The sequence below is a fragment of the Podarcis vaucheri genome, assembly GCF_965113315.1.
Source record: "Podarcis vaucheri genome assembly, chromosome: 7".
In the NCBI taxonomy this organism is placed as follows: Eukaryota; Metazoa; Chordata; class Lepidosauria; order Squamata; family Lacertidae; genus Podarcis; species Podarcis vaucheri.
The window spans coordinates 37,037,327-37,062,228 of record NC_138765.1 but is presented as its reverse complement, the minus strand read 5'-3'; the positions used below and the strand labels follow the sequence as shown (position 1 = coordinate 37,062,228).

Sequence of the window (24,902 nt, the reverse complement as noted above, 5' to 3'; positions counted from 1 at the left end):
CAAAGGAGAGTCCACCAATTCTGAGGGAGTCCATTTCACTGTCAAACAGCCCTGAGTTGGAATCTTCTTTCTCGTCATTTGAATCCATTTGTTCAGGTCCTGCCCTCCAAAGCAGCTGAAAACAACCCCTATGGATATTGGAAGACAGCCATCATATGACCCACAGTCTTCTCCAGGCTAAACATACCCAATTCCCACAGCCGTCCCTCATAAGGCTTGGTTCCCAGGCCCCTTATCATCTTGTTCGCCCTCCTCTGCACAGAGCCAGACTCCCAGTTTTGTTCCCTGTAAGGTGCCCAGGGAAGGGTTGAAATGGGGACTCTTCTCAGTGGGACCCCAGAGGCACCTGACTCTCTGTGCCATTGTAGCAGTTGGCCTGAAGCACTGCTGCCTCTGGTGGCCGGAGGCTGATACTGCAGATGCATGCTTAGCAGGAATCAAGCGACAGGGAGCCAATGGAGTTCCTTGTGGTCCTATAAAATTATTGATGCCTTGCAGACACAAAATGATCCACCTGAGACTGCCCCTGCTGGATGCATAAAAGGGAATCCTTCTTCACAGAACATGCAGATAAACTACGGAACTCACTTCCACAGGAGGCAGCAGCGGCCACCAACTTGAATGGCTTTAAAAGAGGATTAGACAAATGCATGGAGGAAGAGAAGGCTATATGTTCCTACTGACCATGATGTCTATGCTCTGCCACCACAGTTGAAGGCAGCAATACTTTGGAATATCAGTTGCAGGAAGCCACAGGAGGGCAGAGGGCTCTTGTGCTCAGGTCCTATTTGCCGGTTTCCCTTAGGGGCATCTGCTTGGTCACTGTGGGAACAGGATACTGCCCTGAACTAGCAAGCTCTCCTTATGTTCTTGTGTTTCCTGGCCCACTTCCAGACCCCAAAGACAGACCCCAGAATCGTGGTTTTGTGGGTCCTTACAAGTGATTGAATTGCACAGCTGAAGCCCTATAGATGCTCCAAGGGGTCTTCCGGGATGCAGCTGGTCACCTCCTGCCCCCTATGGGCCTGTCCCCCCCAGTCCCCCTGCCATGTACCCCTTCTCCCTGAGCCACTCACCCCGCTCCCGGTCTGAATGGCAGAACAGTTAATAAGGAGTGCTTTTCCTCTATTCTACTCAGAGCCGTGATGGAAAATACATTGGCTGGAAGTGAGACAAAAATCAATAGCCCATTCCATTTAACAGGGCGACTGCCACAGTAACTAGATTGAAGTGGATTAGGTGCCTGCTGTTTGGCTGACCCAGGCAGCCGCAGCATTCCAGGGCAGGCGCAGAGGACTGGCCTGCCGCAACAGCCTGGAACCCCACCTGCTCTTATCTATTAAATACCAAGCGCCCAGCAAGCGAGCGAATGAAAGAGCAAGCGCTCTTCCTCTCAGGCTTGTCACCGTTTGCTTTCCCCGGCTGTGGAAGGAGCAAAGTCTACAGCGGCATTACTAGATTCATGGGCAGCTTGCAATATCGCCCAGCTTTCAGAAAGCGGGGGGGGGGGATTAATGTGAGGTGCCAAGCCCAAGGAGTTTGGGCTCTGTGGAGAGGAGGGGGATCTGGATTAACCCCCCCCCGGGGTGCCTGTTGCACCTGTGGTGTGCTGATCAAGGTGTTTATTATGAAGCAGGTGGCCAAGGACGCAGGTTCAGCCTGTGTTTGCTAGACAGGGCACCACAGAAAAGAGATGACTTTTTATTTTATTTAGTTATTTCATAATATATATATACACCATTTGATTGTTGCTGGGTTGTTGTTGTTGTTTTAAAAAAAGTGAAGTGGTTTACGAAGAGAATAAAACAATGAAATTATCAATAGAACAGCATTCAAAAGATAAAATCAGCAGTAAACTAAAAACAGATCATCACATGCATCAACATTCTGCATGTCTGGGTAAAAACAATAATAATAACTTTACAGTTTGTACCCTGCCCATCTGATCAGGTTGTTTGTCTAAACCAGGGGTCTGCAACCCGCGGCTCCGGAGCCGCATGTGGCTCTTTTACACCTTTGCTGCGGCTCCGGGGCGGATACTAGCAAGGGGAGGAGGTGCATTGTGCGCCCCGACACTCCCCACTGTGGCGGGCGCTGTACTGGCTGTGACGTTGCATGGGGGCAGTGCGTGCGTTAGTCACGCACCGTCCCGATGTCACCTTCCTGCCCGCCCGCCCGCCCACTACATTGTAAAGGGGCATGTACGCTGGTCACTGCATTGAAAGGGGGCATGTACACTGGTCACTGTTTTGAAGGGGAGTGAAGAACACACACAAAAAAAAAAGGTAACTTGTTAATTTAACGTTTACTTCTATGAGGAGGAGTAATTCTGAGGGATCAAACAAAGAAATAAAAAAAAATGACAAAAAAGTTATTTTTATAATGATGAGTTTTGCAGCTCCCAGGTTTTTTTTCTTCAGAAACAGGTCCAAGTGGCTCTTTTTGTCTTAAAGGTTGCAGACCCCTGGTCTAAACAATAATGTTTTTCGCAGGCACCGAAAAGAGTCCAGTGAGGGCACCTGTCTCATGTAAATAAGCAGGGAGTTCCAGAGTGTATAATAGAGGTGAAAATGTCAGGATGCTCAGTCCGTGCTTTAGAGGAAGGAAGGGAACTGTGCTGCAGTGTAGTTTCATCTCAAATTCAGTTGTGATTCTGCCTGCATTTACATAAAGGGGCAAAAGCTTTCCCTCTCCCTTTTCTCATGGGAGAGGGAACTTTTGCAGGAAATCACATCGCCGTTTGGAATTGAGGGCTGAGGTGGACAAGAGCAGCACTCAGAGAAAGATTAATCAGAAGCTGTGAACACGTGAATGCAAGCCACAAGCTGGGAAAGCTTTATTGAGATACCAAAGTGATGCCCCCTGAGGTCAAATGACTCCAGGCAAACCCAGGTGGATCTTCAGGATCAGGACACTGAAGATAGAGAAAGCCTGGGGAAGATGATCGAAATCAGTCACCCAGCATCCCAAGGGGGAAGACAGCTGTCAAAGGATATGAAAACTTCGCATGTTAATAATCCTCACAATTTTGCCAAAGACTTAATGCCCACCCTGTCAGTAACACTGACAGAAGCTATTATGGAAACAAGATTGGAATATTTCAGTAGCACCGGCATCACCAAGGCTTGGCTGCAGATGGGACACACTCTCTCTCTCTCACACACACACGAGAGAGAGAGAGAGAGAGAGAGAGAGAGAGAGAGAGAGAGAGGCCTTATCTTGGATGCACGACACCAGCAGAGCGGCTGGGAACGGGCTGGATAATTGCAGATGAGATTAATTCACTCTGTATAGATTTTTCCCTTAGTGCATTTTAATTAACTGTTTGAATCAGCAAGCCTTTTCCCCAAAACATCGTTACATCTTTATTAATATTATTATGGCACTTTTTCTTCATGTTCTATCTCTCTCCCTCCATCTCTCTTCCTCTGCCTCTCTCGGCTCTTGAGCATGGACAAAATCCGGATCTTGGATAGATGTGGATTTCATCTCCTCTGTGTTATCAAGGTCTGCCATCGCTAGAGCAGGATTTCCCATCCTCCTCGTATTGGATTCCCCAGCAGCCACCCCCCTTTCCCTCTCCTTCCCCCACAGAATGCAGCTTGGCTCACTCATTTACTCACCATCTGGAGCTCTGTGCCGCCCCTCTTGGCAGATCACCTGCTCACTGCTCAGGGCCCACACCTCCAAAGGTCAGATCAAGGTGTGGCCCTGATTACCTTGCAGAGGGAGATGTGGACCCCCCCCCCAGCTGAAAATGGGAGCAAACAGAACACACAAAAATAGCAGGATACGACCAGTTAGTCAAACCAGTTAGCTTTGCAGAGGAGCTAACCTTGGAAAATAAGGCCAAGTCTATGTTTCAGCATGTCCTGCATTCTTTGGAGAGACTAAAGAGTTCTGGTCCAGGATCAATGTAGCCCCCTCACTTTACTACCCAAGTCCTTGCAGTTTTAATTGATAATTGATTCTGCAAATTTCCAAGGAAGCCTGTGGTCCCCTCCCCCCGCCCCTCACCACCTTGGATGTTGTTTTTTAAAAACAAGAACAAATAATATCATTTTTCAAGGGCTAAAATATAATTATGAGCTTTGTCTACACGAATTCCCAGAGGGATGGCAGGCTTCCTCCTAATGTTGTAACAGAAAAGGCAAACAAAATAATTAAAGGAGACCACTTAATATATTGCCGGCAATTATGTTATTAGCGAGATGCAGAATTGAGGCATTAAAACAGCAGAAAGCAAGAAGACGAATTTTCATTACCGCAACCCTGCCTCGCAGGGCTGTTGTGGGGATGAATGAGAGAGGAATTTCACAGCACTCTGCATGCTAAACAGGCCATAAAACTGGAAAATATTCGGGCAGCAGTGATTAAAAATTAAGATAATATCACAGGAGCTAACAGGGGCATTATTACACAGTGTTGCGTGAGCAAATTAAAAGCAAGCCGATTCTGAGTACACATTAGGGAGAACATCCTGGTGGTGAGAGCTATTTGACAGTGGAATGGTCTCCCTCAGAAGGTGGTGGACTCTCCTTCATTGGAGGAGCAGAGGCTGGATGGCCATCTGCCAGGGATTCCTTTGCTGTGACCCCTGTATTACAGGGGTTGTGCTAGATGACCCTGGGTCCCTTTCCAACTCTACCATGCAGGTGTATAGGAAGAGAGGGGAGGCAGCCTGATTCAAAATTCCTGGTTGGCTTCTAAAAAAGAACATCTCAAGGGGATGTGAACAAGCTAGACGTCCAGCTCTGGGTTGCCCACTCAGTGAGGAAGGGAGGTGTGAGGCCAGCCTTGCCCCCCCACCCAAACCCTCCACACTGGCTGGACTGGACACACCACCTTTCAGGTAACTGCTGCATCTCATGGCCAGCAATCTCAGCCTGGGCACAGGAGGATCCCAGATCTGCATGCAAGATGGGAGGCAACGCAAGCCAAACCCGCCCCCCACCTCGTTGCCTCCAGGAAAGGCCCAGTGGAATGCCCCTATTTCCCTCTCCTTTTTACCCAAGTAAGAGTCCCGAACAGACACATGCAATCTTGCAGACGGGAGATTCAGGCTCCGTGAGTGATCCAAACCAGGCAGCCAATCATGATACTCAATTAAAGTGAGGAGGAAGGGAGGCGGGATGGACCACCAGGGGCTGCGTTGGAAAGTAGCACAAGAAACATTCTCTAGCTCTCAAGTTCTCAATGTGGCTCCCAAAGGCACCACAGTGACCCTCTGATCTACCCCTTGCCACCCACCAATTGCCCCTCCCAATTTTAATATATGTAAAATAATAATACAGTGGTACCTCTGGTTAAGAGCTTAATTCATTCTGGAGGTCTGTTCTTAACCTGAAACTGTTCTTAACCTGAGGTACCACTTCAGCTAATGGGGCCTCCTGCTGCCGCTGCTGCACAATTTCTGTTCTCATCCTGAAGCAAAGTTCTTAACCTGAAGCACTATTTCTGAGTTAGCGGAGTCTGTAACCTGAAGCGTCTGTAACCTGAAGCATCTGTAACCTGAGGTACCACTGTAATGTGTGTTTCCTTTTGTATTTGCATTGGTTGGAGGGGGTGCATATTTTTTGAGGTGCAGGACTGCTTCTTTTTCCACCTGAGCTTTTTTTCTTCTGGGGTATGTGTTTTGCTCGTTGGGAAGGAGAGGTCCTGAGTATATATCTCTCTCTCTCTCTCTCTTTCTTTTTTTCGTTTACAAAATGGGTATTTAGTGCTGCCCATGAAACTTTCTTAGGTCTCCAGTTCTGCCTCCAGATTCAAAATTCTGGGGGGGCCCTGCTCTGAATTCATCCCTTCGAGAGGGACAAGTGAGTGGGGTGTGAGCCTACAGACCATCTCAGGGTCAGCTGAGGGAAGGTGGGGGGTCAGTTGCTGGAAGGAGGGGGCAAGGTGCCTGAGGCAGCCCTGGGGCCAAATGTAGCCCTCCCAGCTAATCTATCTGGACCTCTGGATTCTCCGCAAGCCATGCCCCCTCACTGGCTCAGCTCTGCACCATCCTCTGGTGCTTTTGTCTCACTGGGATGTGCCCTTGGCTTGCAATGCTGTCTCTGGCTTGCCTCTGTGTGTGCTCACACTCATACGCAGGCTGGTGCAAAAATGTCAGGCCTCTGCATGGCTGAAAGGTAGCCCTGCTGTACAGTCACATTTAGGGATGGGGGGGGGATTTGACTCGGTTCACTTTTAGCGGCAAACATCCCAAACCCCCACTTTCCGAAATAATACGGGAACCAAAATGCAGGAATTCGCATTTATCTGAATTTTTCAAAAATGTACTCCAACCAAGCAATGTTTACAAAAACAAACTGGGAGGGGGAAGGTTGTTCATCAGAATAAATGTGTCATTGAAAAGAGCATGCAGGAAAATGAATTATATTTGAAGAAATTGCTTGACCTAAGGTACACATCATTAGGAGAAATCAACACTGAACTGCTGGTGAATTTTCATGAGAATTTTTTTAAAATGCAATTTGATGAAGAATGTAGAGAACCAAACGTAAAATTGGATGTATAAGAAGCAGAGAGAATCCAAAGGGACAGGCCCACCCATCCCTTGCCACATCAGTTGCCTCACCCAGTTTTGCATCTGGCCCCCTCCAGTTTTGTATGTGGCCCCCAGAAGGCTGACCACTAGGGAATGCAACCCTTGACACTGATGTTGGGAAATATACACATACCCAGCATTTATCTCCATATAGTCGGGGGGGGGGGGAGAAGATGGCCAGATGGAAGGGAATCCATGGGGCAGAAGGGACTATGAGGGAAACTGCAGGTAGGCAGAAAGATCTGCTTTATTAACACATGTTCAGCCCCAGGAAATACAATTAAAATGTGATAACTGAGAGAATGTTTGCTCATCCAGTCCTGTTAGACAGGACTTGTGGATTTTGAGGGCTGTCACTGGGAAGCGGAGTTCATAGCTTATTAGAACTGGATAGAAAAACTTTGAAAGGGACTGGCCTGTCATCAGCAGCGTGTCTTCACAGAAATGTTGTCTTTTCCGTTATTAATTTCATATAGCCTAGGCAGCATTCAGAACGCTGTCTTAAGTTTCATTCTATCTGTCCATTTGCCCTCTTTTCCTGACGCTGACTTTTTAATTTAATTTAATGTTACACCTGTCTTTCAGGCTGGATGGTGTTTCCACCTCGTGCCTTTTAGCTACATTTTAAACAGAGCGGGTTTGATCCAGCCAGATTTAAGCACTTCCATTTCAGCATTGACTTCAGCAGGAGAGCGCTGCAACATGAGACTGTGATGTTGCTTTGAAGGGAGTTGAACTAGATTAGCCTTTGGGTCCCTTGCAACACTACAATTCTATGATTCTATGGCGTTGCCTGAAGTTGGGGGCTTTTGCCTTTGATAAATTAACACAAGCACACACACTAATAATAATAAAAACAATCAGGCAGCATTTGAACCCGGTCTTGTTGACTACCTGGATGATATCTTGGCAGGAAATTTATGGCAGAATTCTATCAGTTTTAACACTTACAAGCAGCCCAGACTTCAAGAGCTAAGTTTAGATGAGGGCTATTAAGTACTGTCGAGTGAGACCCGGAGGACACTATAAAGGGGAGGGGAGGCATTAAATTCAGGCACTGAAATGCAGAGGTCAAGGCCATCTGCACACACACACACACACACACACACACACAAACTTCCAGCATCTGCTCCAGTTGTGCCTTCTGCAAGCAGAGAGGGCTTTCCGCCGCTGCAGCTTTCTAGCTCAACGCTCGGGAGTCACCTCCATAAACATTTGTTTTAGGTCAGCTTCGGAGTGTAAACACTCCTGTTCACACTGCTCAGGGGCTGAAATTATTTAGATGTTGACACTGAAACAGGATAAGCTACTGATCTGTTTGAAAAATGCTTGCACCAGGCAGAGCCTGCAGGGCCCGGTAATCTCTGCGCAAAGTTTATACAAGCACCAGCTGTTGAGGGGAGTAAATTGAGAGGATAAACACACAGTGTCAGAAGCCTTGGCTCCGTGGGGTGGGGCGGGGGGGCACGTGAGTTCCCTCCTGGGACCCAGAGGTGCTCTTCAGTGCTGAAGCATACCTGCCAAGCTGACTGGCTGAGGATCGTCATCCCAGATGTACAACTCAACACTGACCGCAACATGCTCAGAGGCAACTCGACCGTGTTTCCACCAGCTTCATTTCCACCAGCATCCCTACTTTCTCCTTCAGAGTTCGGCTGCAATAGTGTCTGGTCATTCCCTCCCCTCAAGGAACCCAGAAACTGTTGTTTTGTGGAGATGAGGGACTGGGAGCTCTGTAGTGGAGGGTTCGTGGTGCCTTCCTCAAACCACAATTCCCAGATCCTTTAGGGGGAAGCCATAAGACTTACATAGATATAAATGTGTTGTGCTCATGTCCTTTGCCCATTTCTCATACAAATGTGCCGCTGCTGTCCTCCTTGCGGGATTCTGCTTTGGGGTTGTGTTTTGAAAGAAACCTGCGCTTCTGTTTTAAAAAAGCAAGCAAACAAACTTTGTGCAATTGCACCCTCAGCATGCACAAATAATGTTGCTGTTACATGCAAAAAGCAGGGGCAGGATTATGCATCAGCCAAAGTGGTGCAAGATCAGAAACAAGCATGAGTGATGGAATCTATGGTGAATGGAACCTGGTGATCTGCCCAACTATCTCTTGCTGTTGCAGTCAGCTCCTGGTGAGCATGTTTGTGTCTTGTGAACTGGACCCAGGTGATCTGATTATGGGACTAGAAAGGACCAAAAGGTGATCTAGTCTGACACCCCCCCTGTCTGTCCAGCAGCCCCTATCTAGGAACCATTTCATGGCATCAATCCACAGGGTGACACAGAACAAACAGCAGCCCTGCAGTTTTATCATATGGGTCAAGGAACCTCCTGGAGCCAGGAAGACAAACAAGGGATATTCATTCATTAACCGTGGAAAGTGCCCTTTTCAGATACTGAAGGGTTTCTAATTGATTGCTTGATTGATGAATCGGTTAAAAAAGTAAATGATCAACTGAAAATCTTCTAATGGGTTGACTGTTCTAATCATCGCTAAAGATGGCCAAGTCATTGTAATCAGCAGAGGCAAATGAGCCAATGTAGCAGAGTAGAGGGGATTTAATTTGGATTGCAAAAGAAAAGCCGCCACACACTGTTCAAAGAAAAGGCCATCTTTAGTGTTTTCTTCTTTTATTCCTTGCTCCGGTACACAACAGAACAACAGCGAGTGCCTCAAAAATAAGCAAGGGGGCCTGGGCTCCTAATTCACATCCACACTGATTGTAAGAATATGGGAACGTAAGGTCCTGCTGGATCAGGCAAATGGACCATCTAGTCCAGCCTCCTGTTCTCACAGTGGCCTACCAGATGCCTCTTCTGGGATACCCACAAGCAGGATCTGAGCACAAGAGCCTGTGTTTCCTGCAACTGGTGTTCAGAAACATTGCTGCTTCCAACTGTGGAGGCAGAGCAGAGCCATCATGGCTAGTAGCCATCAATAGCCCTCTCTTTCTTGAATTTGTCTAATCCTCTTTTAAAGCCATCCAAGTAGGTGGCCATCAGTGCCTCATATGAGAGCGAGTTTAGGTCCTTCGAGAAGCTCAGAGCAGGAAAGGCTGGTCTATTGGGGCAAAATCTTACCCTACCCACCAGCATCAGTCTGTCCTCAGTGAGTTCACACCTACATGCTTTCTTACCTGCAACCAGTCCAGTGGTGATACTACCTATCAGCTTCCTCTTCCTTACTTTCAGTGTTGGTTTTGCAACCTTAGTGGGGAAGAAGGGGCTGAGGAGGATAGGGACAAGCTGTCAACTGTCATGGTGATGGTTGTGTGGCTTTCTGCACCAAACCACACATTTGTCAGGTTGCTGTGCACCACAGTCTGAATCCATTGCACAAACAATACCTCCTAATACATTGGCATCCATTTCTTGTATATCTACAAGTTGTTATGCCTATGGGCTTTTCTTGCCATCAGCAGACTTGCTTGCCTTGACCAGTGTGCCAGCCTACTTTCCGCAGGACTTGGAATCTGTAGATTTGCCTTTTGCCAAACTGAAACTTGGCAGCAACCTCAACACGTGTGTTGAAGTTGTTCAGTTCACTAGATGTGTTCCTCACTTCCCACAGCCAAAGGAGTCCTGAAGTGACCTGCAAAAATAAAATTAAAAAACGGAAATCAGATCATAACTAAATGCTTGTTGAAAGGATGTGAGTGGTGCATTTTGTGTTGAAGGAAGATTTTTTTAAGCCTGCACATATTTCTCATTCTGATCTGAGCACATTGCAGAACGTCAGCTGAATCTGTCCTCCCTTGTAGCTTCATACAATCTCTTCAGCTCTGGACTGCATCTGGCCACCATCTGGTGTGTGAGATGCTCCAACCGGAGACAAGAGACGGAGCATTTCACAGCAGATCTTCCAAGCAGCCTTTTTAGAAATCCCTGCAAGTATCCAATGTTGGTCTGAAAGCCCAGCAGTCCATCCCTCCCTCCACTGCAGTGTGCCACCTTGTGCCCATCAATGTGTTCCCCAGAATATTCAGCGTGCCTAATTCCCTCCACAGACTAGTGCTGAGACAAGGACAGAATAGAGAGATGTCTGAGGGACTGGAATCCTCAGAATCCCAGTGGAAGCTGACTTAGGGTGCAATCTCCCATATGGATGCATGGACTGAGACAGACTCGTCCTCCAGATCTTGCAAACTTCTCCAAACTTTTGCTCAAACGAGGCACATAAAGTTTTGCAAAATGCAAATGTTAAGACAAAATAAGTTTTGACTTGCATACATTGAGATAAAATACATAACATACATGTTAGAATTCCTGCTCCATGGTTGCAGTCATGGGATTTTTGTCTATTACACGGTGTATGTTTTGACTCCACAGAGTGGGAAGTGACGGAAACAGGACGTTTGTGTTACTGTGTTCCGTGAAGTGGGACTATTGTCCTTTGTTCTTTTTCTCTTTGCTGTCTGATGCTAGAGAGAGAGGGAGCCATGTTGCAGTGCTCCATGTGTGTTTGTATGTAAATAAAGTAGATTAGCCAAAATGCTGAGTTGCTGAGGTCTGTTACGTAAGCTGTGAAAACTCTGCGGATCCCTAAATGTGCCGATGTCTGTTGACATCAGTCGCTGTGATGTTTGGGCAGAAGAAAGCTTTTGAAGCTCCCGAACAAATGACCAGGAGGGAGGGAACATGCCAGTCAGGCATGTGTCCTCTGCCAGGACAAGCTCCTGACACTTAAATGTAAGCAGAGGAAATGCAAGTGTGGATGAGCCCTTGGATGACTTTCAAAGTGGCTTATACAAGCTCATTGAGGAGAGGGCTGTCAATGCCTTGATGCCAAGCTCTGCTTCTGAATACCAATTGCTGGAAACCAGAGGAGAGGAGAGTGTTTTGTACCCAAGTCCTGCTTGTTGGTTGACTATTAGGTGTGCTTAGTGGGACTGACAGGGGCTGGAGTCCCACAGGTAAAAGGTAAAGATAAAGGACTCCTGGACAGTTAAGTCCAGTCAAAGGCGACTATGGGGTTTGGGCGCTCATCTCACTTTCAGGCCAAGGGAGCTGGCGTTTCTCCACAGACTGCTTTCCGGGTCATGTGGCCAGCATGACTGAACTGCTTCTGGTTCAACAGGACACCATGACGGAAACCAGAGCACACGGAAACACCATTTACCTTCCCACCACCTATTTATCTACTTGCACTGGCATGCTTTCAAACTGCTAGGTTCGCAAGAGCTGGGACAGAGCAACGGGAACTCACCCCGTCATGCAGATTGGAACTTCTAACCTTTCAATCGGCAAGCCCAAGAGGCTCAGTGGTTTAGACTATAGTGCCACCCATGTCTCACAACATCCAGAGGGCCACCACAGAGGGCCACCACAGAGGGCCACCACATTGGCTGAATGTGGCATAACCAACTCTCACAGAGGCTCAGAAGCTTTTCTGACAGCTCTCCTCCTCTGGATGACCCGCTCCCCTGAGAGGTTCCTTCTCCTGGTCTTGTCTTCGCCTCGTGGCTGCTTCCTGTAGTCCTGTAGTACATATTAAGGCATCTTAATATGTAGACTTTATTGTGATCAGAAACCCTGATAATGCAGGGAGGCTTCTAACTGTCCTCAGATAAACATGCTGAGAAGCTCCCTTCAGACTTCTCATAGCAGGAAGGTTGGGGCAGAGGGGGGCACCCATTCTACACTAAGGGGGGGCAAGGGGGGCAGTTTAAGCCTGAAGAGGACTATATAGGTTTATGTAATTCACCTTCATATCATTTTCAGCAGTAGAAAGATGGGTTTTCTGGTAATAGCAGCATTACACACAGAAACACATCTGGTTGTCCCCTTGCCAGCTGCAAGAAAGGAATTGGTGGGTCTGGGGGAAAACTGTTGTAAGCACAATTAGCCTTCTAATTAACAAAAATTCATAATGAGCACTCGCAAGTCAAATGGGTGTTTTGTACATGAGATAGATGGGACACATCCGCCATTCAAAAATGAATATTTATTTCGTATGAAATTTTAATTTTTCAGCATAATGAAAGGCTAATTCATTATGAATTAGAGATGAAAACATTTCAGGACTTTGGTGACAGTAAATGAGGCCAAGACAAGCGCCTTGCCAATTAGCCATGGAAGACAGATTGGCTGAGCCTACTCATCCATTTCCGAAACAGAATCTAAGGCAAACACGTTCGCAACATGCTTTCACTAACACTAACCAGGTTTGAAGCCAAGAATGTATTACTAATCACTTCCCCATAGAAATGCTATTTGCTATGCAATCTCTAGTGTGTTCACCCTGGAAAACATGTAGTGGTTATTCCGTTTTACAGACATGGAAGTAAAACTGGGAGAAAATGATTTGTCCAAGACCACACAATGAGCGCAGGAGACCTAACAGAACCTACTGGTCTTGTTCCCCAAGCAGAAGTAATGTAATGCAAAACAACTGTTGTTAAGACATTTCATTCTGAAACTTCTAGACAGAGCCAAACAGGGGCTGGTGACAGGTGGGTGTTCTGCCCCCTTAACATAAATCTTGACTACCTGACCCGCTAACATAAATCCTGGCTAGATAGTCAAGATTTAGGGGGACTTGCTTTATTTTGACCCCAAGTGCTCAGAAAAAACTGTCAAAATCTTTCTACAATTTCCATTTTTAGTTAAGTATTTTTTTTTATTTACAGGATTTAGGAGGGGCAGCTGCCTCCCCCCCCCCCTTGGCTCTGCTCATGGTCACACCCCCATTGAATGGGCACTTGTTGCCTTTCCAGCACTGGCTTTTTAATCCATGTTCACACAATACTATCCAAAATGCATATTTACTGTAGTGTGTACTTGGTTATAAAATGCTGCGGTTTGACGTCGTTTGTCAGACGAGCTTCACACTGCTCAAGTCCTTCAGCCGTTCCTGATTCATCTCTAGCCAATATGTGAAAACCTTTGCAGAGGGTAAATATGTCCCTGTCCCATCAATGCCACCTAGTGCCGCCATCCCCAAACTCAGCCCTCCATATGTTTTGGGACTACAATTCCCATCATCCCTGACCACTGGTCCTGTTAGCTAGGGGTGATGGGAGTTGTGGTCCCAAAACATCTGGAGGGCCGAGTTTGGGGATGCCTGACCTAGTGTGTTCACAGATTGAAAGGTAATGAAGTCATGCTGATGTGAACAGCTGGAAGTAGGGGAAGAGCTGTGAACCCCACACACAGGGGTAGCACTTCACTGAACTTTAAGGCAGTAATGTAACCACACCCACAGTTGGACTCCAACTCACATCATCCCTGATCATCAGCCATGCTAGTTGGAGTCAGAGCCCAACAATATCTCAAGGGCACCATGATGACAAAACTAGCCCCTAGGAGCTGTGCTTTCCATATCAATTCCATGTGATTCCTGGCTTGTTGTTCTCTGTTTGGTGGTGTAAGGAATCCAAAGGCCTTGTCCAAAAGCAGCAACATGGAGAGCTTTTGAGTTGCTCCCCCAGGAGCTGGCCCTCCCTTCAGATCCTTCATCATCTTATTTGTATGCCATCTTTCCGTATAAAGAATCATTCTCAAAATGACTTGCAACAAAGAAAGCAGGAATGCATTTCAAAATCAAACTCCCCCCCCCAGCCCCGGTTTTAATAAACACATGTCTTTTATTTTATTTTCCTTTCTTTTCATGGGTTACTTCGAATTGCCCACGGCAAAAGAAAAGGATTAATAAATTTAACAATAATTTAACAATAATAATTGTAAGAACACTTGCATAACAATATAGTGCAACATAGCAGCATACTGAAAAAGCCCCAATATTTCAGTACAGTACTATAAATATAGCAAGATTACATTAACATTACACCTACCAGCAATAGCAGAAATAACAAGGGAGCTTGACAGCGCATCCTTTCCAAAGGGCAATTCATGTAAAATGCAGGCATCAGAAAGAGCGCCGGGTGAATATGTATTTTAAGACACCAAGCAAAGAGATATTTGAACCACCTGAAACAAGAAACAACCACGGCTGTTAGTCCAATCACACCATGTGCACATTTCCAGTGATGGGGGCTTTGATTCTGGGAATGCATCAGCAGAGAATATAACCTGTTTTCTGCAGGAGAACAAATGGAAACAATGTAGTGGAAACACCAGTAGGTTGTAATACCTAAATCAAGAAGAAGGAAACATTTCTTAATCAGCTGCAGCCATGTGGATTGGAAATGGAAATGAAAAAGATAAAATCCCACCTGCCTTAATGTTAAGCTCTCAGGTAATTCAGATACGGAAAAAGGATCTTCCACGTTCTTCTGTTGCTCCCACATCCCAAAAACCCACAGGCTCATTTTGCAGGTTTTCTTTGCGGTCCTTGCATAAACCCTCTTTTCAGAGCAAGCCATTTACAAACATGCACAGAATTCTAATCCAGCGCAGATTTAAAATTTTACAAATTTTCAAAGATGTTCAGGTTCTGGGATTCAGTTGTCAGGAGTCCAGACTGCTCACCACTTGACCATTGCTCTCCACCCTGCTTCCAAGCCTTTTGTGGTGTCTTAGACTTTGATGCCACACACTTCTTCATGGTATATATGCAAAATGTTCTATTAAGCCATAAGGCTAGAAACTGGGTTTGGCTTTTGTTTTAAGTTTTAAAACTCTGTTTTATTGTTAACATGAGATGTAGTATTAACTGCTATACTTAACTCCCTGAGAAATTGAGTTTTCTTTTCTAAGTTATTATCTCTAGAGGTTAGGACTTGCTTTTCTCAACAACTAGCAAAACTAGCTGAAAGTATGGTTAAATAGTCAAATCGCAAAATAAATTGCAAGATGATAAATTCGTCAGCAATCTGTATAATTTGCAAAGGTCACAGAGGCACCATTTCTTAATGCAGAATGTGGAATGCCAAAGTGAAAGTTGTTTATTATTTCTCTTGCGCATGGCCTGGTGTTCAGTGCAGCTCCTCCACCCATCTTGCTCTTGGAATCCGCCAAACTGCCATGGATTTGCCGGTTTGTTTCTCCTCATATATTCTTTTTTCAACAATCGCTGCGGCTGCCTTGGCAACCAGAGACCGAAACTGACAAAACACCGATCAGTCTATTTCCATTGTCCCAGCTGCAATAAATCTAAACTGTGACATAAATTAAATTAAACTTTCAAAATACTTTTAGTTTTATTGGTGGGAAAGGGATTTTAAAGTCTCCCCCGCCCCCGCCCCCCAGTTCTAGTAGCAAACACACATACTCACTTTAAAAGATCAAAATAAATGTGCTATTTGACAACGGCACATCAGCTGCTGGCTGATTTATGAGAAAGTCACAAACAGCCCCTTCTATTTCCCCACATTTAATTTGAATTTAGTACATGTTACCTCCAGTTTAATAACTCGCTGCTCTCTTGCTAGCCACAGGCTGCCAGTATTAGCATTATGGACAATGGAGCCCCAAAGGCCCTGCAGGGGGCACTTGCTGGCTTCTGGGGAGATATAAATAATCTGAAAATCTTATCAGTTAGTCTTCACATGTAGAGCATCTCAGTGTGATGGCCTGGGACTTGGAACCAGAGGAGGCTCAGTCTGCACCGGATCCTTTGCCTCAGGCATCATCTGAACCAAGTCTGGGGCCTGATCCTAAAGAGTCGCAGTCTGTACAGGTTCCCCTGCAACAAACACCAGCTGGACCGAGTCAGGGGCCTGAACCTGCCATGACTCCAGATGCGGGGATTACTTCGTTGCTTTCAGCTGGGCCATCAATTACAGCTGCTCCACTACCAGTTTGGTCAAGGGAGGCTGAGGCGGTCCCTGGGTGTAGTAACCCACCAACGTCTCCTGAGCTGCAGAGACTAAGATCTGAGAGAAGGAGAGACCTGAGTACTCGCAGGAGGAGTGCTCACCTTCAGGCAAAACAGGGAGGTGAGTCGCCGGGGAATCAGGACCGGCCGCTACCCCAACAAAGATAAAAGGCTGTCGGACCCCGCCCCAGATTGTGGGAGCAGCACTGCTGTATGTTAGATCCTGCACTTGTCCTTGCCTGGCGTCCTGCCTTGGCCCTGTCGGACTGGCTCCTAGCGGAACCTTCGGATTCTGGACCGGTCCTGAACCACGTTTCATGGAGTATCCCTGGGCCCAGCACACTCAGAGCTGCTCCCTCCCATTCTTCAGTGCCATCATAACCATCCATATGAGTTCCAGGAAGTTTGTTTGATCAACCCTTCATAATGACTGAGATGCAATGGAGCCACCAAGTGTGGCCATGCCAGGCACCAGAGCTGGGCTGTGGATGGTCTGCTCCCCAGCCTCAGCTGAAGGTTGGCCAAGGACAAGAAGAGGCAGCCACCACTCTTCCAGCATTGACACCAGGCCTGGTCAATGCAAAGACTTCATATAGTCTCCCCTGGGTTGATTCTGAACATGCCTCTTCCTTCCAAAACCAAAGAGAACTCTGACTCAAACTAATGGATTCAAGTGACAAGAAACGGCATTCTGAGTAAATACTGGAAATAACGTCCTGATGATATGAGCTGTTTGGCAGTGGAATGGACTACCTCAGAAGGAGGTGGGTGCTTGCAGGGGATTTGGTGAGGTGACCCTTGAGATCCCCTTCCAACTGTAATATTCTATGATTCTATTATTCACTGGAGGTTTTTAAACCAAGGATGGATGGCCATCAGCTTTAGAGCGAGACAGAAACCAAACTGTGGTGTCACAGGCAAGAGAGATTATGAGCTGAAGTGTCAAACCAAGGGGAAGGCAAGGGGGCAGCTGCGTCCCAAAGGGCAGCAGAAGGATGAGTTTAAAGTTCAGGCAGAATTCTGTGAGATGCAACTCATGGAAGTTTCTATGCCCACTGAGTGACCTACAGAGGAAGCAAGGTTTTGCTGATGGAAGAGAAGGGGAGAAGCTGTGATTTCTGTGTTGCAGGGTATTGCATCAGATGACCCTTAGGGTCCCTTCCAACTTTACAGTTCTATGATTCTATGATTTAGTGGAGGCTTTTAAGCAGGGATTCTTTAGCTGCGATTCTTGCAGTCCAGGTGGTTCTGTAGAGTAGAGCACAGCCATCATGGCTAATGGCCTTCTCCTCCATGAATCAGTCTGATCCTCTTCGGAAGCCATCCAGGTCGGTGGCCATCTCTGCTTCCGGTGGGCACAAGTTCCATATTTTATGCACTGCATGAGGAAGGACTTTCTTTTCTCTGTCCTGAATCTTCCAACATTCATCTTCCCTGGACCCCCATGAGTTCTAGTGCTATGAGAGAGGAAGAAAAACTTTCCTTTTTGCACTTCTTCCACAGCCCCCCGTTTGGCCTGAAAGTCTTCCTCTCACCCATCCTAGATATTCCTGGGGGCCCTGCAGCTGGAGACAGCTGAGCCTTCATTGCAAGGTGGCCAAAGTTTATGCTGCTGAGAGTTGTCTCTGCTGAGCAGACTGGCAGGAAATCAATCCCAAGATATAGAAGCATCCTCTCTTTCATCCTTTTTTATGATTGTTTTAAGGTGAATTATTAAAGGTCATGGAGGGTCAAGTGCACAATGTAATAAAGTTGGAAATAGCTGCCTCTATCAACAGCTGAGAAAGTAATACCCTGTTTATTCTCCGCTACCATAGCGAGATTCTGGTCATCTCGTTTTGAGAAATAGACCTTGTGGCATGTAGAAGGAGATTAGGGATTGTTGCAGCTTGATCAGTGGCAATGATCTAACAGTATGACTTGACCCTCTAAAAATACCTAAGAAATCATAGAATTGTAGAGTTGGAAAGGACCTAGTCCAACACCCTGCAATGTAGGAATAACAGCTAAAGAATCCCTGACAGATAGACATCCAACCTTTGTTTATAAACCTCCAATGAAGGAGAGTCCACCATCTTTCAAGGGAGTCTGTTTCTACACCCTCAAAACTTTCTGGGAAATTCCCAGAATGCAGAACCTTCCTTCTATGAATATTTATAGCTGGCTTGTCCTGAGGCTTGGTCATATAGCGCCCCCTCTCTGGATGCAAAATGTGGTGGAAAAAGAAGAATGCAGTGGTACTGATTGAGGTAATGGAGATCCCTCTTCAGAATTCTCTCCTTTTTACAAACCCCCACAAGCAGAAAAGGAGCACAGGAGGAAGCCAGACAAGGAGATAACATCTATCCTTTATCTGCTAGTTTCTTTTTTTCATTTGAACTTGCCTGGATTTATTGCATAGGGATGCATTCAGAATAATTGGGTGTTATTATTAACTGGGAGCAAAACCTCCCAGCTTCAGTCCCAAACATCTCCACACAGAGCTGGGAACAAGTCCTGTGTGCAGCCATGAAAAGCAGCTGCAAGTCACTGTTAATAATATTGAGACAGGTGAGCCAAGAGTCTGACTGATAGGGACCCACCACATGCACTTATTCCAGGGCCCCCAGATTGGTCAATTGGCCCTTACCTGATCCTGGCTGAACTGGAGAACACCTAGCGTGGATCTAGGCCCAAATCATTTTGGGCTAATGTTTAAATAGTCTTCCTTTAACCCTAATTGAATATGGAAGTGAGTGGGTGGGGGTTTTGGTTATGGGCCCAGCTGCTGAGTGGATGACTGCATATTTTTGGACTCTGAGAAAGGTTTGAAAACTCCTTCTCCTGTTAGCGTAGTTTTTGTGGGTCTGGAAGATATCCAGAATGGTTGACCGGGTTCCTGAAGCTGAGAAGGCTCTGGTCTTCCCACAGCTAACAGATGAGAACTATAGTTTATGGTCTTTTCGGGTGGAGGCGCTTTTGACCTCTAGAGAAGTATGGACCTATGTAACTGATGACCCTCCTGACCCTGTAACTAATGCTTGGTCGAAAGGAGATGCAAAAGCCAGGGCGATAATTAATTTGGCAGTCAGCGACCAGCAAGTAGTCTATATAAGAAATAAGAAAACTGCCAAAGAAATGTGGGACAGTCTTGCAGCAGTGCATGTTAGAAAAGAGTCAGCGTCTGCATTGACGTTTTTCAAGCAGTTGTACCAGAGGAAGTTGCAGCCTGGTGGTGATTTGGCGGCACACTTTAGACGTCTGGAGGCAATACGCAGCGAATTAATTCGAAGGGACATGGAGGTACCTGATATTCAGTATGTTTTTATCATCCTTTGTTCCCTTAATGAGGACTTTGATGGTATAGCTAGCCAGATATCTGCCGTTCCACCAGCACAATTAACTGTGGAAGGGGTAACGGCAAGATTAATGGGCGAGTTGGATAGAAGGGAGGCTTGTGCCATAAGCACTCCTGTTTCCAGAAAGAATGAGGAACGCCATATGCAAACCTGTGGTGATACAACTGCATTTAAAGCTGCAAAGCGTTGTTGGTTCTGCAATAAGCAAGGACATTTTGCAAGGGACTGCAGATCCAAAGGAAAGCAAAGTACTCCCAAGCCTGTTTCTGTTCGTCAATCACGGTCGTCAGCCCAGCAGCCGACATCGTATAGTAGAGACAGAAACGAGCCGCGAGCTTTTCATGCTCGGACTACAGATCGTAAAAGACCTAAAGGTGCCAAGTGGAAGTCTTTTGTTGTCGACTCAGGAGCATCGCAGCACGTTTGCAATGATCGAAGCTTGTTTATTTCTTTCGAAGAGGAAATTGGTAATGTACATTTAGCCAATTCACAAGTCCTGCAGTCGCTTGGCAGGGGTACTGTTAAACTTGACTCTTTAAACATTACAATAGCGAACTGCATTTACTGCCCCTCAATGGACAATTTATTATCAGTAAGGTGTTTTGCTCATCAAGGGATAACTGTGCGTTTCTTAAAGTCAATGTGTGAGTTTTTCGAGGGGAACAAACGTCTATTGTATGCCCGGGAATCTGATGGTTTATATAGACTGTATTTTCGCACCTACTCCCAATCGCCTATAAATTGCGGAGTAGCACAGTCAAGCCAGGGGTTGAGGAATGTAAGACCACATTCTGGGTGTGTCCACATGGTGCACAGAATTCTGGGACACCTGAATTTTGCTGATGTAATTAAGACACAGAATATTGTCAATGGCCTCAACTTAAAACCATGCAAATTCTTTATGCAATGTCTATCCTGTTGCAAGAATAAGATTAAAGTTGCACGCAAGGGTAGGTGCTCAGATAGGAAAGTAACTGAGCCATTTGAGCGTGTACATTGTGATTTAGTTGGGCCACTCCCACCATCATTAGGAGGTTCAAAGTACTGGCTTACTCTCATAGACCAGTATAGTAGATATTGTTGGACTTATGCAATAGCTGAGAAGTCCCAAGCATTTGAGAAGTACAAGGTTTTTTGCAACTGGGTAAAAACGCACTTTAACAAACCTATTAAGAACCTGTTTTCTGACCGGGGTGGGGAATTTGTTTCTGAGGATTTTGAGAATTTCCTGGAAGCGCAGGGGACTACTCATGAGTTATCTTGCCCCCGAAGTCCCTGGCAAAATGGGCTTGTTGAAGTTGTGCAGCGTGACCTGCAGGCAGGGGTTAAAACTTATCTGCACGATGCTAATCTGCCCAAAGCGTTTTGGGCTGAAGCACTCAATGCTTTTTGTTATGTTAGAAATCGCAGTTATCATTCTGGTTTAGATGTCACCCCCTATGAGAAGCTGTTTAAAAAACGCCCTAATCTGAAATACCTACGCATTTGGGGTTCAGATGTAATTATGCATTATCCTGCTAAGCAGAAATTGGGTGAACGTAGTGTTCAGGGGAAATTAATGGGCTACCAGCAGGGGGCGTACAGAATTTACATACCAGCAACTGGCAAATTTCATATTACCAGAAGCATGATACAAACTGTAAATTGGAATGGAGTTGCTGTTTTCCAAGATACTGATGGTATAAATGATACTGAGGAAGAAGAGGAAGAAGCAGCAGCAGCAGGAGAAAATGGTGCTTCTGAATTAATGGGAAAAGATGAAAAGCCTGTTGAATCTGATAATTTGTTTGAGGATTTAAAGTCACAGGCACCCGAGGGGAGGTTAGATTCTCTTGAGTTTTCTGACCGTGAGCTTAGCCTGCAGGCACCTCTTCAGTCTGACAGTGATGATTTACAACCTGAAACTAGTAGTTCACTTAGTCCCATTAAGTCTGAGGAGTCTGACTCTCCTTCCGGACTGAGACGTTCAGATAGAAAGAGGCAGAAGCCACAACGTTTCGCAGATGAACATTTTAATACAGTGTATGCCAATAAGGCGGTTTTTGAGCCAAAAAGCTACAATGATGTTCAGAATTTACCTAAGCACCAAGCTGTAAATTGGTACAAAGCTATGAACTCTGAGACAGCTTCTTTAAAAGAGCATAACACTTGGTCTCTTGTATCACAAACCCCAGATATGAGACTTATTGATTCAAAATGGGTTTATAGAGTTAAAATGAATGACAAAAATGAAGTTGTAAGGTACAAGGTGAGATTAGTTGCTTTGGGTTTTCAACAAATTCCAGGCGAAGATTATGATTTGTGCTATTCACCAAGTGTAAAATATGAAACAGTTAAGCTTTTGTTAAAAGATGCATCACAACGTGGACATTCTGTTTATCACCTAGACATAAAAACTGCATATTTGTTTGCAGATTTAAAAGAACAAATTTTTATGCGTGTCCCTGAAGGCATAGATGCTGCTGAAGGTTTGGTATGCAAATTAAATAAATCCCTTTATGGTCTGCACCAAAGTGGAAGGAATTGGCACCAAACTTTAGCAAAAGAATTGCTAGATATTGGTTTTTCACAAGGAAATGCAGACAATTGTGTGTTTATAAAGGAAAGGGCAAACTCTGTAACAAAAATATGTGTGTATGTAGATGACGTGTTAATTTCTACAAAAACTAAACAGGAATATGAACAGGTAGTTTCACAGTTACAGAAGAAATTTGATGTGGTGGAATTAGGCATAGCTAGAAATTACTTATCCATGCAAATTGAGAAAGGCAAAAATGGATCTTTTCTGGTTCATCAAACTGCAAAAATTGATGATCTAGTTGAAATGCTACGTTTAGAAAATGCAAATGGGAAGGAAACACCTATGGTGTGTGGTTTCACCTTTACAGGTGAAGATAAGCCATTTCCTAACAAAACTTTGTATCGTTCTGCTATAGGCAAGCTAAATTTCATTCAAAGAATCTCAAGACCAGATATAACTTATGCTTTTCACTTTCTGGCAAAATTTGTGGAAAAGCCCACTACACAATGTTTCTCTGCTCTTAAGAGAGTGGTAATGTACCTTAAACATACCAAACATTATAGGTTGCAGTTTACATCCAGTATTGACAAAGGTTTTGAAATTTTCTGCGATGCATCTCATGCAGTGGAACAAAATAATTGCAGGGGTGTGTCTGGTATGGTGTTTTGTTACAACGGTTGTCCATTTGAATGGAAGTCCCAGACACAAACCATTATTTGTCTCTCTACAACAGAGAGTGAATTATGTGCATGCGTTCAGGCCACTCGTGATGTAGAATGGTATCTGCAAGTATTTGCAGACCTACAGATGCAAGTAACACTACCAGCAAAAGTTTACCTTGATTCCCAGAGTGGACTTGCTATCCTGCGTTCAGAGACCAATACGCAGCGCACTAGAGTCTTAAGATTACGTTTAGAATTTGTAAAGCAACTAATTGCTGATGAAATGGTTGTATTTAAATATGTTCCAGGTGACAATCAAATTGCAGACATTTTTACAAAAGCACTTCCAAAGGTTACACATGAAAGACATGTACAAAGTATGCTTTATGTTTTTGTTCCACAATGATGAACCGCAGGGGAAATGTTGAATGGTTTCTTTAAATGTAAAGGTTCATCATTGTTCCACTCCATGTGTATGTCTTTAAGGGGCCGGAGCAAGGGCCAGAGCAAGATAACGAGACCCAGCTTTACAGCTGTGAAACATAGCAGGTGCTGCTGAGTTGTATTTGATTAAGGCGTGTCAGCATTTGGGTAGAGTATATAAGGAGCAGCACCTAGCTCTCCCATTACCCTGGGGGATGGGTTGGTTGTTGGGTCTGGTTTGGTTTGGTTTGTTAATGTATTTAGTGTAAATGGAGTTTTTGTTTTTCTTATTAAAACCTTTAAGTACTTTTTGAGTCCTTTCTTTTTAATGCATGATCTCCCCAGCAAGCTCTCTGCAGCGTTACTATACTGCAAGAAGCTGTGTCTCTCCTGTAAGCTGGCACAGGCTGGGGCATTTCAGAACCTGAGTCAAAATGCCCTCTGCTGCCCCTGTGATGGGGGTGCAAACTCCATAAGGAATCTTCACTGCTGTGCAGGGAGGAGATCCTTTCTGAATGCCATCCTCCTGCCTGCCCGTGGGGCTTTGTATCAGCTCTTCCCTTTAAGAGAAGCTGGTGCAAAGCCCTGCCACACCACCTGATGGGAGGGCAAAGCTGGTGGCAAAACTGGCTGGTGAAACAGGAGTGATGACCCTTGGGAGATGCCACCTAAGGCAGCCGCTTCATCCAACCTCATGGGTGGGCTGGCTCTGCCTGCCAGGGCACTGCAGAGAGCAAGATTCAAGCTTCCACTTAGCAACTGTTTGTTACAGGGACTAACAGTGTAATCCTATGCTAAACATGTCTACCCAGAAGGAAGCCCCATTGCATTCCAGGAATGTGGATGTAGACTGCAGTCTAAATTATGTTACATATAAAGATGTTGTCGTTCCACATGTCAAGACAATCTTGAATGGTTTCACCCTGTATAAATTGTTATTCTTGTTCCTGTTTGTTTCTTAAGTGTTTTGATTACTCCTATCTTATAAAACCGTCTTTTTTATGGCAGCCTTGCCATTTTTTTCTGATAAAATAAAAATAGAAATGTTCATGAGGATTAGACATGTTACATTGCTGTAATCGTGTCTTGCAGAGGAGAAGAGCGAGCTCTCTCCATGAGAAAGTTTGGGAAACTTTGCAATATTGCAAGATCTTTGGGGCTGGAGAAAAGGCTGTGAATGTGGAGTTATGAAAGTTTCAAAAGCCCACCAGTGCCCCTTTCGATAACTTCCTGTTAATTCATTTATTGGAGTCGCCCAAAGATAAATCAATATGAAGAGACCAGTAAGTTCTGTTCATCATCGTTGCCTTTTTTCAGGCAACGGAAACACCGCACTTCTGTTCTGCTCAACTCAATTATCCCTCGGCTCCATTTTTAGAGAAAAGAGTCGTGATTACTTTTTCTCTCCCCTCCCCTGCTGGCTTCTGCCTGGCTAAGTTAATAACATTACAACTTGGCTTGGATGCACCAGAGGATTTTGCAATTACTCAGTGGGGAATTCAGATAGTTATGGGAAATGCCACCCCCCCCCTTCCCCATTCCCTGCATGCACCTGGAGCGCAGGATAATCTCGGGATTCAGGAAGACCCTGGACTCTTTGCCCTGTTTTCTCACAACACAATAAGACTCAGTAAAACAGCACAATAATCTTAGGGATCCCCGCCTCCAGTGTTTGCAAGCTCGGAGAATC

At 45.4% G+C, this 24,902-nt stretch overlaps 1 long non-coding RNA gene across 1 annotated transcript in view; it reads right to left on the bottom strand.

Annotated features, from left to right (window-relative positions):
* Window positions 1-8,042: 8,042 nt before the first annotated feature.
* Window positions 8,043-24,902, bottom strand: part of LOC309538033 — a 34,054-nt gene continuing 17,194 nt past the window's right edge. The window contains exons 2-4 of the long non-coding RNA XR_014222090.1: window positions 14,344-14,479; window positions 12,255-12,342; window positions 8,043-10,142 (exon numbers count right to left, since the gene is read on the bottom strand). This is a non-coding gene — a long non-coding RNA (uncharacterized lncRNA). The remainder of the gene's footprint in view (window positions 10,143-12,254; window positions 12,343-14,343; window positions 14,480-24,902) is intronic.